Raw genomic sequence first — 13,188 nt, 5'->3', positions numbered from 1 at the left:
TCCTTGAAGCCTTTTAAGGCAGGATATACAGAGGAAGATGACCTGTACATTGGAACCTATTAAACTTGACAGTATCAATACTGAAATCACCAGGTACCCAAAGAACATGAGGTTTACATACAAATCACAAGATTAGAAGCTGTTTGTTATTTTGACTTTCCTCTATTTAGTAAGAAACTATTTTAAAACGTTTCTTAGCACTCATGAGAGCTAGAGACCCTACTTTAAAACCTGGGATTGTCATATAAATGTTTCATTTCTGAAGCCCCTTGTAGTAAGGTTTGCATATAGTGAGACCCACTGTGCTAATGCCGTTTTCTAACCAGGTAGGGAAGAAATGAACTTGCATGCTTTCTGTCTGTGTTGGTTCCTGCTTTTTGATGCCTGTTCAGAAACAGCAGAAGAAACTAATGGCCGCTTTGAATTTCTAGTTTTGCAGACTTCTCCACAAGCTAAGGAATCATCTCCTTTTCTGTGAAGTACTAGGATCAGAGTCTCTAGGATCTAACTCATGAAAGAAACAACCTCGTCATCTGCCCAGCCAAAACTGGGCAAAGTGGGCAGGCAAATAGGCATTGTGGTCAAGTGCTGTGTTTGTGATGGTGTATCACATATGGTGCTGAGAAGAGGCAGACTGCAAGTCCACAGTGATGCAATATGAAATGTTCTTAGAGAACTTTCATACTGATTTGTTTATACTCTACCTCTTTTTTTCTTTTTTTTTCCCTCCAGCAAAAGAAGTGTTTCAAGATACTGAGCTTGGGAATTCTATTCCCAAAATTAACGTAAATGACATCAAGAAGCAGTAGGCAAATTTTAATGTTTGAATTCCTTTTTACTTTTCTAGGAAATATATTACTTTATAATATATTACTTTATTTTTTTTTAAAGATTTAGGGACTATCACAGAGATGGCAAAGCCAAAAAATAGTGCTTTATTTTAGTTATAATTTTTCTATGTGGTATCTCTTAGAAAATTACAGAGGCTAAAACAGTTTGTGGGAGAGCAGTAGGTTTGCATTCATTCAGAGTTCTGGATTGTTATGCTTTTTAAAGTCAGTTCTTCAAAAAAAAAAAATTAAAAAAGAAAAAAATCTATCAAGGAGCAGCCTTTAAACAGAAAAATAAACTAATGATGAGAACAAAAACTGAGTGCAATCCCATTATGTTACCAAGGTGACCTTTTGGCTTCTTTAGCAAAGATAATCTGCTATCTTTGTTCAATAGTAAAACCCTTTAAGATATCAATTTACATTATTATTTTGGTACAAAATCATTAAGAGGAAAAATGTAAGATGAATTGCATAATGCATTTGATCTTACTTTAGTATAAGAGAGTAAAGGAGATGGATGGTTCTAATTTATGATTCCTTATTTGAAGAATTCAGGATGCTGAGTAGGCAAAGCTGCTATTTCTCAGTGCTGAGTCATAGCTTGTTTTGTTCTGTTCTTTGGCCAGCTAGTTATGGTTTGCCTGCAAAAGGGAATGGTTTAGGATGAGTGCTGTGCCTTTGATGGATGGACATTTCTGTCACATTCTTGGGCTTTCGTTTTCATGTTTCTTTCATCTCTTGTGTTTTGCAGTGGGAGAATAAATGAAAGTTTCAATCATTTCTTACATAGCAAACTTTTAAAATTATATGCAAGATTTTTCCCATTTAGTCAGAACTTAACTGTTTTTCAAATGAGAGCAGCTATTGAGGACACTCACAGGCAGTCCAAACCCAAATTGCATATGCAACTTCTACCTGGGAGCTTCCCAAATTTCTGCTTCATGCAGAAAGCACTGTCCTCTCATCTACTCTCACAATAGAATTTCTCTGAAATGAAACAATGTGTTCTGCTAGTTTTTAGGATGGAAAGTGTGTAACAAGAGAGTAGGAAGAAGTAAAATGAACTTTGATTTTAGTGATTAATGTTAGTATTACACTTCAAGGAAAATAAACATCTTAAATATTTGGTGTAACTATGGAATTAGGACAAGATTATTTTAGGACTAGTTTTATATTATCTTGAATTCAGTGCTGAGAATTTTAGGATCTTTTATTTGTATTCATTTCCTTTTATTTCCCTTTGCACCTTTATTTCTGTTAAGCCTTGTAAGTCTATAATCTGTTGTGCCTTCATATCTGTCTAAACACAAATGGTATTTCTGATGTTTTTTTGTACCCTGAGGCAATTCATAAACTTTGACCCTACTGTTGATATTAATGAGTCTGACTGACCAAGATCTGTTTTGGACTATCTGTCCTTTAAATGGCTGCTTACAGTAGCCCTGATGTAGAGGGCTGATGCTATCTTAAATTGCAGGATTTAAGAAATAAGTGGTTTAAAGATTAATTTTCTTTGACGTTAACAATAAACTGACTGTCTACTGCACTGCTTCTTTGCATATGCCTATAAATGTCAGGACACAAATTTTCTTTTAAAACCGGTAGGGGCTTGAATCAGTTGAAATGTCTGCTTTCTTATGTTCCAGCCACTTCTAATGAAATGGCTTTAATATTTAAGTAACTGTTTTTATGAGCCTCTGTTAGGCTTTAATAGGTGTTCCTGGAGTGCAGCTGACTTGCTCTTTGATAGTTAGCTGAGAGGAAAAGCTTTTATTCTTTTCCAGCAGGACCCTGAGGGTGTCATTCAACACCCCAAGGGCAAGAGGCAGAGCCTAGCTCTAACTCAGCATTAAGATGTAATGGTAAATCTGGATTTGAAGATTTAGCAGGTTGGATCTCAGCTGCACTCATTATCTACTTTTTTTTTTTAAATTCTACTTTTTTTTTATGTACAGAACATAATCAGATGCTATTTCCTACAGTTAAATTTAAAAGTTAACTATTAATGCAAAGGAATTTCTCTTAGTGCTTTGGGCTAAGCTAAGTTTTGTGTGAAAGGTGATTCTTGAGGAAGCATCTTCCTCTATATTAGAGACAACTTCATCACTTTCAAAAAAATCACAAATGATTACTTTTATATACACACATCCCATATGGCATGATGTCTTATGTCATAGTAGATCTCATAGTGAGACTTACTGTCCCACAATCCTAATGCTGGTAGGCATCGTCTTCAGGAGTGACTGAACAAGATTTTCATGTTGAATGGGAAAAACAAAACAACTGCCACTTCAACTAGTGTACTATGGAGTTGTGGATATTTTATAGGTGCATTCTCTCATATTTGTTGGTTGGTTTGGGAAAAATAGGAGACTTTTGTCTGTTTTAAGAAACAAACAAAACTCTACCAATGAAGAAAAACAAAGCAGCGATAATTTCTGCTTGCTGAGATGCTGAACCTTGTATTTTATGTTTGGGCTAATCACTTAAATTCAAGAAAGAGTGTATGTTTATATTTTATCCTGGAACGTAGGTTCCCATTTGCTAGTTAAATATGTGTTTCAGTAAGAAACATTGAAGCATGATTTCTTCCTAACAGATGTTACAGCTCCTGTCTGAAGAGATGCAGTGCAACTGGGACTCAGACAAAAACATCACTGAAGGTAAGGTGTTCAAAATCTCAGGAAGTATAAAATTGGAGTAACTGCCAAGGTTACTCTATATTTTCCATTTACGTTCAAAAATGGAATTTGTGAAAAGCTTGTACATACTGGAACCTTCTAATGCTATGATGCACAGTCATGAGACAATTTCTTGTATATAGATTATTAGTATTAAAATTTATAGGCAGTACTGGTTAGAGAAATGTGTATTCATTGGAAAAGTTTTTAACATGGACAATAAGCTAGGTTAGCAAACTCTTGTAAAAACTGTAGATTCTGTGGGACTATAATGTTTGAAAAAACTGTTTTACAGGAACGATAGATGTGTAATTCAGCATAAGCTACCTGCAAAAAATACATAAACTTCATGCATTATTCCCTGTTCCAAGGAAAATTCATGTAATTTTATAATTCAAGTTAATAAAAAATACTTAGCATTTTAATTACTACAATATAATTTTTAAAAATCCAGTCAGCGGAACGATGGTTCTTTTGTGAGGATAATTGATGTGTCTAAAACATTTTCTTAAAAATACCTTAAAAGTATGTTTAAAGCTAAGTCACTACTGAAGATTTTGCTGGAAAATAGGTAAAGTAAAAGTACTGTCTTTGACTTAATATTTGGCAGAGAAAATACTATTGAGGGTTTTTTTAATGCTGTTTTTAAACACATAAATCTTAGTTGTAATAAAGTATCTACAATATCTGCTGTCATATTTGTTTTCTAGACAGCTAAACAGTTCAGAACTTAAGTCTGTACATGCTTTTTTCCTCAGTTTTCACTTTTTTTCCCCCTTGCTTTCAGCAACTACTGTTGTCAACGAAGTGCTTATGATATTTTTCCTTTTGCGCAGAAGTGTTGATAGGTTGTAAATACTGCTTTAGGGTTAATTTTCTGAAGTGATGTTTTGAATTGTAGTTATTTTAAGTCACTAGGCAGTATAAACCAGGCAGACTAACAAAATGTGAAATATTATGGCTGCTGGGCATAGATTGAAGGCTAAATATAATTAAATTGAAACAACAGGATAAACAGCATCAGGCTCAAAATAGAACCCACATAACTTACAGTCTAGTTTGAAACACTCACTCTTGCAGCTCTAGGACATCGAGCAATGGACATTTAGTGGTTATTATTTTCACTGTTACTAGAAAGAGGAATTTAGTAACAGAATTTATTGGCTTTCTTAAATGTAAATGATATAGTTCAGTATAGAAGCTAATTACTGTGGAACTTTACTTGCTAAACATGGGGTACAAGTAAAGAATATTTGTGCTAAAGTCATAGGGAATAGCTTCTCCCTTTCAGTATAAATCTGTCTGGGAGAAGATCAGGAAAGCAAAGTGGAATTCTGATTTCTGATGTAATTTCCTCAAATGATAGATCTTAGTGGCACAAGGAGACGTGGTTGTGGGTTGTTTTTTTGTTTGTTTAAAGCAAAGCATCTGTATGTGACTTCTCTGGGGCTTCATCTGAGCTGGGTTTTTTCACTCAGTGGTATATGGTTTTCTCAGCAGTGGCAACCTGACTGTTTTTAAAGGGTATCTCAGCTATAGAGGAAATGATAGAGTACATAGTACCTGAATCTAGTCACTCTCTATTAATCAGAAATGTAGGAGATGGGGATAACTTATTGTTCTGCCCATTCTCACATGAGGACAGTTCTTCTCATTCAATCCTTCTGTCATCCTCACTGTAGTGCATTCCTGTGTTCTGGATGAGACATCTTATTGCTAGAGAACTACAAAAAAATGGGTCTCATTTATGGAGACTCCATGATTGCTGTCATAGCAATGGAGGCTTGCCAGTGTAACTCTCATCTATCTACAAGAAGGGTCATAAGGAGAATCTGGGGAACTACAGGCCTATCAGCCTGACCTCGGTGCCAGGAAAAGTTATGGAGCAGATCATCTTGAGGGAGATCACATGGCATATGTGGGACAACTGGGAGATCAGGTCCAGCCTGCATGGGTTCATGAAAGGCAAGCCTTGCTTGACCAATCCAATCTTCTATGATCTAGTGACCCACCTAGTGGATGAGGGAAAGGCTGTTGATGTAGTCTATGTAGACTTCAGCAAAGCATTCAACAATGTCTCCTGGGCCCAGAGAGTGGTGGTGAATGGAGTTAAATCCAAATGGCGATCAGTGATCAGAGGTACTCCTCACAGGTTGGTATTGGGGCCTGTCCTCTTCCATATCTTTACTGATGAGCTGGATGAGGGCACTGAGTGCACCCTCAGTAAGTTTGCAGATGACACTAAGCTGGGAGGAAGTGTCAATCTGCCTGGGGTTAGGAAGGTCCTACAGAAGGACTTGGACAGGCTGGATTACTGGGCTGAGGCCAATGGGGATGAAGTTCAACAAGACCAAGAGGTGAATCCTGCACTTTGGCCACAGCAACCCCAGGCAATGCTACAAGCTTAGGGCAGAGTGGCTAGAAGACTGTGCAGAAGAAACAGAACTGGAGGTGTTGGTCAATGCTCAGCTGAAAATGAGCCAGCAGTGTGCCCAGGTGGCCAAAAAGGCCAGTGGCATCCTGTCTTGTATCAAAAATAGTGTTGCCAGCAGGAGGAAGGAAGTGATTGTCCCTTGTACTCAGCACTGATGACTGAACTGTGTTCCGTTTGGGGCCCCTCACTGCAAGAAATACAATGAGGCCCTGAAGCATTTTCAGAGAAGGGCAATGAAGCTGGTGAGGGGTCTGGAGCACAAGTCTTCTAAGGAGTGGATGAGGGAACTGAGATTATTTAGGCTGGAAGAGAGGAGGCTCAGGGGAGGCCTTACTTTTCTCTACAAGTACCTGAAAGGAGGTTGTGGCAAGGTGGGGTTCAGCCTCTTCTCCTGTATAACTAGCAATAGGACTAAAGGGAATGGCCTCAAGCTGCACCAGGGGAGATTCAGGCTGGACATTAGGAGAAAAATTTCTCAAAGAGAGTGGTCAGGCACTGGAACAGGCTGCCCAAGAAGGTGATGGAATCACTGTCTCTGGAGGTGTTCAAGAAACGTTTAGATGTTGTTCTAAGGGACACAGTTTAGTGGGAAATATTGATGATAGATGGATGGTTGAACTTGGAAGATCTTGGTGGTCTTTTCCAACCCAGTGATTCTATGATTTTTGATTGATTTGGAGAGAATCATCATTAGTAGTGTTGGAGTTGCTATACCAGAGAAGATGCTAATATCTTTACACCTAGGACTAATTTTGTTTTTCTTTAACAAATGTGTATGTACCTTTTAAAAAAAAAAAAAAAAAGTTATTTCCTTCCAAGTACCTGATATATATGTGTATATATATATGTGTGTGTGTGTATATATATATATAGTTTTTTTCTAATAATGAAATTAGGCAATATATGAAGGCAAAAAGCAGTTTGTCTTGCACTGCTTGTGAGGTTAGGATACTTGCTGTTTTTAAGATGTGTCAGTATTGCACTGTAAATCAGAGATGATCAAAGGAGCGCTAACCTGGCTATATGGGGACTGAAGAAAGCCTAACTGCATTTATACAGGGATTTGCTCTTTTTACTTTCGAATGGGATGGGTGTACAGTGCTGTGATGTGTGCAACCTTTTGTTGAAAGGATGTTGTATCCAAGCATTTGTTGGGTTTCAGCTTTCTGCAGTCCCATTTGTCTCTCTTTGGTTCATCCCTCTTCTAGTCTGACTGTGTCAATAGCTGTGAACCAAGTTCACAGATACTTATCACAGAGGCTTGGCTTTTGCTAAACTGTATGAAGAATTCACGTTCACCTCTACCTATCCAAAATGCATTTGTCTTTAACTATTAAAAGTGACTAGTAGAAGGTATTCGAATATAAATATGAAGTCATTTGCCCGCAATTCCAAAAAGTGAAAAATCTGATGGTTTTTATGTGGGTATCAATATACAGGCATACAGGCACATACATGTAATCATTGCATTTTATGGACATTTGACTGCATATTTGTGTGTATGTATATGTTTGTGTATATGTATTTCTATTTCGTAATTGTTTTTTTTCTTATTATTGTAGAATTACTAAAAAGGTAATTTGCCATCTTCTTTAAAAAAAGAAAACAGAGAAAATTCTAGAAAGCCAGAAAGATTTGTTTAGCCTTCTGCTAGAATAAACATATCAAGTTGAACATCCTAATATAGGCAATTTGGTTCAGCTCCGACATTTTTGCCTTTGGCACTGATTAGAGAATTGTGGTTTATGTCACAACCAACCACCTACGCTGTCTAATTTGATCCTGAAATTTCCATAATCAACATGTTTTATTTTGTTTTGTCGTTGAAATTGAAACCTCTTTTCTTGTTTTTTAGCTAACTAATATTTTTGACTCTTCTAAAATGTTTATACTTAGCTTGAAGTAACAAGAAATTGGCCCTTCTGAGAGGCAAATGTCATTTACATTAAATTCTTTGAGAATTCTTTAAAAAATGCTGCAGGCTCTATCCATAGTTCCTCTTCTCAGTTGATGACCTCTCCTGGAAATCTGTATTTTACTAACCAGTCACAAACTCCTAAGGAAACCAGTATGTCATTCCCTATGAGGCATCAGGCTCTAAACAGTGGTACAGAGTGAAAGGGTGAGAAACAATGAACGTAAAATTATAGAAGGAAGGTTCAAAATGGATTCAATGTTTTTATTTATGTATTTTTATTTTTGTTGTTTATTTTCTTTTACAACCTGGAAGACAGTGAAGCCATGGCACAGGTTGCCAAGAAGGATTAAGCAATCCCCATCCCCTGAGGGTTTCAGGACCCAACCTGCAGGACTTTGGACCAGGAACTCCCTTAGGCCCCTACCAGCTTGATCATTCTGTAACAAGTCATTACATACATGCAAAATCAGACATTTTTTAATTTGTAAGGTATGTGCACACATGTTATGTATGAAACACTTGGTCTGAAATTTGAAATTGTTGATAACAAGGGTGTGCCTGAGACATTTCAGTATAATGGGCAATTAAAACTGTACCTATTTATAAAATATATAAAATTTATAAAAAAGCAGGCACTTTCTTCCCTTTGCAGCTGGTCAATTCTGGGAGATTTTCTGCTTTTCCTGCCCAAAGGCCTGTCACCTTCTTTCTTCTTTCTTCGTCAGATGTGGAAGCATCCTTCTTGGAATTGGTTGTATTTGACAGCACACTGCAACTTAATGCTCCTTTCTCATTGTATGAGCATGTTAAAATATGCATTGTGGGATATGCCTGAGAAATTAAATTTCTGTTGAAGCTGTTTTTTTTTTTTCTTTTTGTTCTGTGAATTTCTGTAAAAGCCTGTTTGACTTAAAAAATAAAACAACAGCAAAACTTTAATAGCAGAGATTTGACAGCTGCTTGCAGGATACACTACTATTACATTTGTTGATTTAGGACCTATTGAGGCATGAATTTACATGCATTTTTAAGGAATGTTTTTTTAGTCTCCTTTAGGGCTAAACTAGATGAACGAGAATGGATTTAGGTATGTGCAGAGCACTTAACTTGCTGTGTAATGTCTATACCATAGGTGTCCAACCTTTTGGTTTCCCTGGGCCAGACTGAGTAAAGAGGTATCCTCTTGGGCTGCAAATGTGTAAGTTGTAAGACCTAAGTCACTCTGAAAGTAGTGCCTCCTATTTATTTCCATGGAAACTAGAACCAATACAAAGAGCACAATAGCACTATTTGATATAGTGCGTCCTCAGCTACAAAGCACTACTTTTCAACATAAATGCATCCTTAGCTATGCATTTTTGCAAGCAATTAACAAGAATCTGCATGCCATACTCAGTAAAAATGTGCACCAGCAGAGGTGACACTGTTGCCAATGCTGAAACGCACCACCCACTGCCTCACTGTGCTCATATCCACTGTTTGGTCTCCAGAAACATTCAGCAGGCATCCATGAATGTCAATGGCTGCAATTTTTTCTGCACAGAGGAATTTACTTCCACACCTTTGCTTCATACATGTTTCCATGTCAGATGCCATTCTGTCAGACTGCTCCTCTGCTGCCATCTGTCACACAGCAACAAAATGTAATGGAATATTGGTGGGAAGGTTCAGCCTCTACTGTTATCCCACCGACATCAGCCTCTGATGACATGGGCCAACATGATAAAACAGGAGACATTGCTTTCTGAGCAGTCCATTAACTGCAACTCTGGGCAGACTTCAAAACATAGTATTGGAAGGACAGGGGAACTGTGCCTTGCAAAAATGTTATATTACTTTTATAGCTGCATGTAATTCCTTAGCATTATAGAAATAGACAAAGACAACACTAAGTTCTTTTTAACTTGTATGCATGTCAGTATATATGCAGGCCAACTGATAACAAAACAGTACCCAGTTTGCTTCTATTAGTGAAATGTGCAGCTGTAATGTAAGAACTATTGAACTCAAGGATAAAGATGAGAAATTGTGTGAGAGGATGATTACAGAACAGAAAAGGAAGCAATGTGAAACTGAAGGAAAATCATCTCTTTACTAGGAAGGATGTGGTCTCACTACTGCAGAAGGGTTTAATTTTAATTCTCAAAGATTTGCACTTCTTGTCTTCCTTGGAAAATGAATCCTGCTCTGCATGGGGAGACTCTTTTCTTCCTCTTGCGTTCCATTCAATCTTCTGTCTGTTAATCTGAGTTTTTCTCTTCCCCAGATGATTATACTTTTTATTGTAATTGCTGTATTATTTCTTTTTGAAGTCTGGCTTATGATTTAAATTACGTAAGAAAAGCACAGAGAGATTTCTCTGAGCTTTAAACTTCAACCGAAAGAAGTTTAAGGAAGAAAAAAAGTGCAGCCACACCATTTTCTATCTTGTGATGAAACCAAGTTTTGTTCAGTTTTAAACAAATTGAATCTTACATTCTTTTTGAAATTGAAATAAATGAAGAAGATCCCCATTTTTGCACTAACACCTTTTTAAAAGTGTGATAATGATATCAAAACAGGTTTAAACTCAATCTGTAGCATTCTCAGCTCTCACTCCTGGTACAGGAATGTAGTAATGAATGTATAAGTGTGTGTGGGAGTCTGTCTATAAATATACATTTACAAAGTATGTATATATACTGATTATATGTATTTTTCTCCTGGAAGGGTAACCACAAAAAAAAAAAAAAGAAGAAGAAAAAAAAACTTGTAAACAAGAATTTTCCAACAGCCAACACAAAACTAAGTATCCAAATAAAAAAAATTAGCAATTAACAAAAAATTTAAAAATTGTGTTTCTTAGTGCTGGTTTTTGACCGGAAGCAGCCTCAGTGGTAATGAGAAGACTCTGTGAATGCTTGGCCTCTGACTTCGTGAATGCTTGCTGCACAGTAAATAATACTGTAGAAAACCTATCCCTTTATCTGCCTCTGAAATCTTTTTTTAATTTTATGTTAGTGTTACACTTTTAGATACTCTCAAATTCCAAGTTAATCCTGAAATCTAGTTTTCTGTTGCTCCATGAATGCCCTCCAAACAGTGTTAGCATCCCCAGGTAGAGTCTCTTCTGTGAGCTATGCATGCCTTTAATTATTTTTATATGAATTAAGACATTGATTTATATTGTTTTGAGAAAATCCTGCCCTTCCTCTCATATGTATGTATAAAGGTATTCTGAACTCTCTAATTGCTGACATGCCCAGACCCATATGGATCAGGGTCAGTTACATTGCTCAAACCCGCTACAGAAAACTTTGTTAGCCTGCAAAAAGAAATGTGAAGGCTATGTGCACAGTTACACAACAGAGCTTTTCTCAGGGAAGCAGGCTGACATGGCTGTTGTGACATGACTTGTTTCAGCCCATTCACATGCTGCCCCTCAATTATGGACTAATTGATCTGCTCTCACAGCAGAGTGATTATTCCCAAATGAAAATTTGCTTCTGTTTTCCCAGAATAGGGTGTCTACATGAATTGTTGGGAAAGAGGGGCTCTTGCACTATTGCTGAAAAAGTATCGAAATAGGCAGTTTCTAGCATGTGTAATACATACAGTATGTATTAATGCTGTACATAAAGAGCTAGTGAGACTCACTGAATTGAACTGTGAACTTCAGTTTTGAAGAAAGCAAGTATTTCAAGAGATTGGATCTGTTGAAAACATTAACTATAACACACAGTAAATTAATTAAAATAAAGCAATGTCAGTAGTATGGGAAGGGAATGTATATGTTGGCTGAAATAGAGTTCAGACCCCCTTATTTCTTAAAATATGCAAAAATATGAGACTTATTACTTACAAGTACCCATATTTGACATCTCAGTGTCTTTGCGCTTGGATGGGACCTATTCTTTTACTGCAAAGATGTGAAGGTCTGTACACAGTGTTCATGTAAAACATAAAGCTGTTTTAATAGAAATGTGGAAAGCAGTTATTGCTGAATTGTTTTCTAGTGTCTGGAAAGAATAGATCTAGTTTCTCTCACTAATGCTGTTGTCTGTGTTTACCTGAATATGTCAGATCTTGTGCTTTGTGTTTTATTATAGCTTCTGGGGTAGAGAATCACACTGTTCCCTCTGTTTCACAATGGTGAGCACTTTTGTAACAGTCTTTCTTCCTTTTCTTTTTTTATTATTATTATTTCTTTGGCTGAAGTATGTTTTTCATAATCTTTAATATAAAAGAACACATTTGATAGAGAATATGTTATGTGAAGCCCAACTGAAAATGTGTACAGAAGTTTTATGACCACTGCATCAGCATCGCCTCTGCCTTTCTTTTACGAGATCTTTTTGGTCCTTAGAAGATCAGCCCTTCTAATCTGTTTGCAGAGCTCTTATGGAGCCTCTTTATGTATCGCTGGGACTCCTAGATATACTAGGTCCAGGATTTTTTTGCCTGCCAGGTGGATTGATGTATAGTGTTTGTGCTTTGTCTCTTGTGGGAGAACATTCTTTATGTTCACATTTAACTTGTCAGTAGTGATCAGACATCTTGTGGGATCTCAGCTACGCTTTCCATATTTCTGTCACTGCTGTGAACATGACCGCATAGAAGTATGCAGAAAAAAAATATGAGGATAACTTGATGAAACTTGATTCAAACACAATTGATGCTGCATTTTCCTTGTCAATTTCCTTGAACAGTCCACAGTTCTTTCGGAATCATGGAGCGCAGCACTGAGTGTGCCTGAAGAACTCAGAAAGAAAATAAGTTATGAATCCTGTGAAAAAAAGAGAAAAAAATTGCAAAATGGAAACTTTCTTCTATGCTGCTTCTTCAAAGTGGTTCATCTCTATGCTATCTGATGTAATTTTAGCACTGGATGAGGTGACGTTTCTAGCAAACTGCTTTGCTGTGTTTTGTTTTCATCTTTTTCATGTCTGATTGACAGTCCCAACTAGAAATAACAATGAAAAATTCATGAGGTCAATCCCCAAGTGATTCAGAAAGGACTTTCATGGGATTAGACAGTGGCAGTTAAATTTCCTGGGGCACAAGTGTGTTTTGAAGAAAAGGGTAAAACTGTATTATTCTCAAAATAATCCTGACTGAAATATGAAGGATAATTTTGGGTGAATAATTAGAAAAAATGTCGCCAAACTGTTTTTAATGGTATAGCATAAAAAGATGTATTAATAAAGAGGAGAGAAATATTTTTGCTTTGTCTACCGATAAGTGAATGCTGTATCTTTTCTTACTTACACAGGATGATAACTTGCATTTTTTGCTCTCTTTAGTGAGAGTGACATGATAACTTTGCGTCACTGAGTGTGGAGA

At 36.8% G+C, this 13,188-nt stretch overlaps 1 long non-coding RNA gene across 1 annotated transcript in view; it reads left to right on the top strand.

Moving 5' to 3' along the window:
• Positions 1-10,846, top strand: part of LOC149916585 (uncharacterized) — a 31,306-nt gene extending 20,460 nt beyond the window's left edge. The window contains exons 2-3 of the long non-coding RNA XR_016469435.1: positions 3,433-3,496; positions 10,712-10,846. This is a non-coding gene — a long non-coding RNA (uncharacterized LOC149916585). The remainder of the gene's footprint in view (positions 1-3,432; positions 3,497-10,711) is intronic.
• The last annotated feature ends 2,342 nt before the right edge of the window (positions 10,847-13,188 follow it).

Source organism: Phasianus colchicus, chromosome 10, assembly GCF_987193195.1.
Source record: "Phasianus colchicus chromosome 10, bPhaCol1.hap1.1, whole genome shotgun sequence".
In the NCBI taxonomy this organism is placed as follows: Eukaryota; Metazoa; Chordata; class Aves; order Galliformes; family Phasianidae; genus Phasianus; species Phasianus colchicus.
Note: the sequence above shows the minus strand (reverse complement) of the source record. Positions and strands in the feature narration are given on the sequence as shown.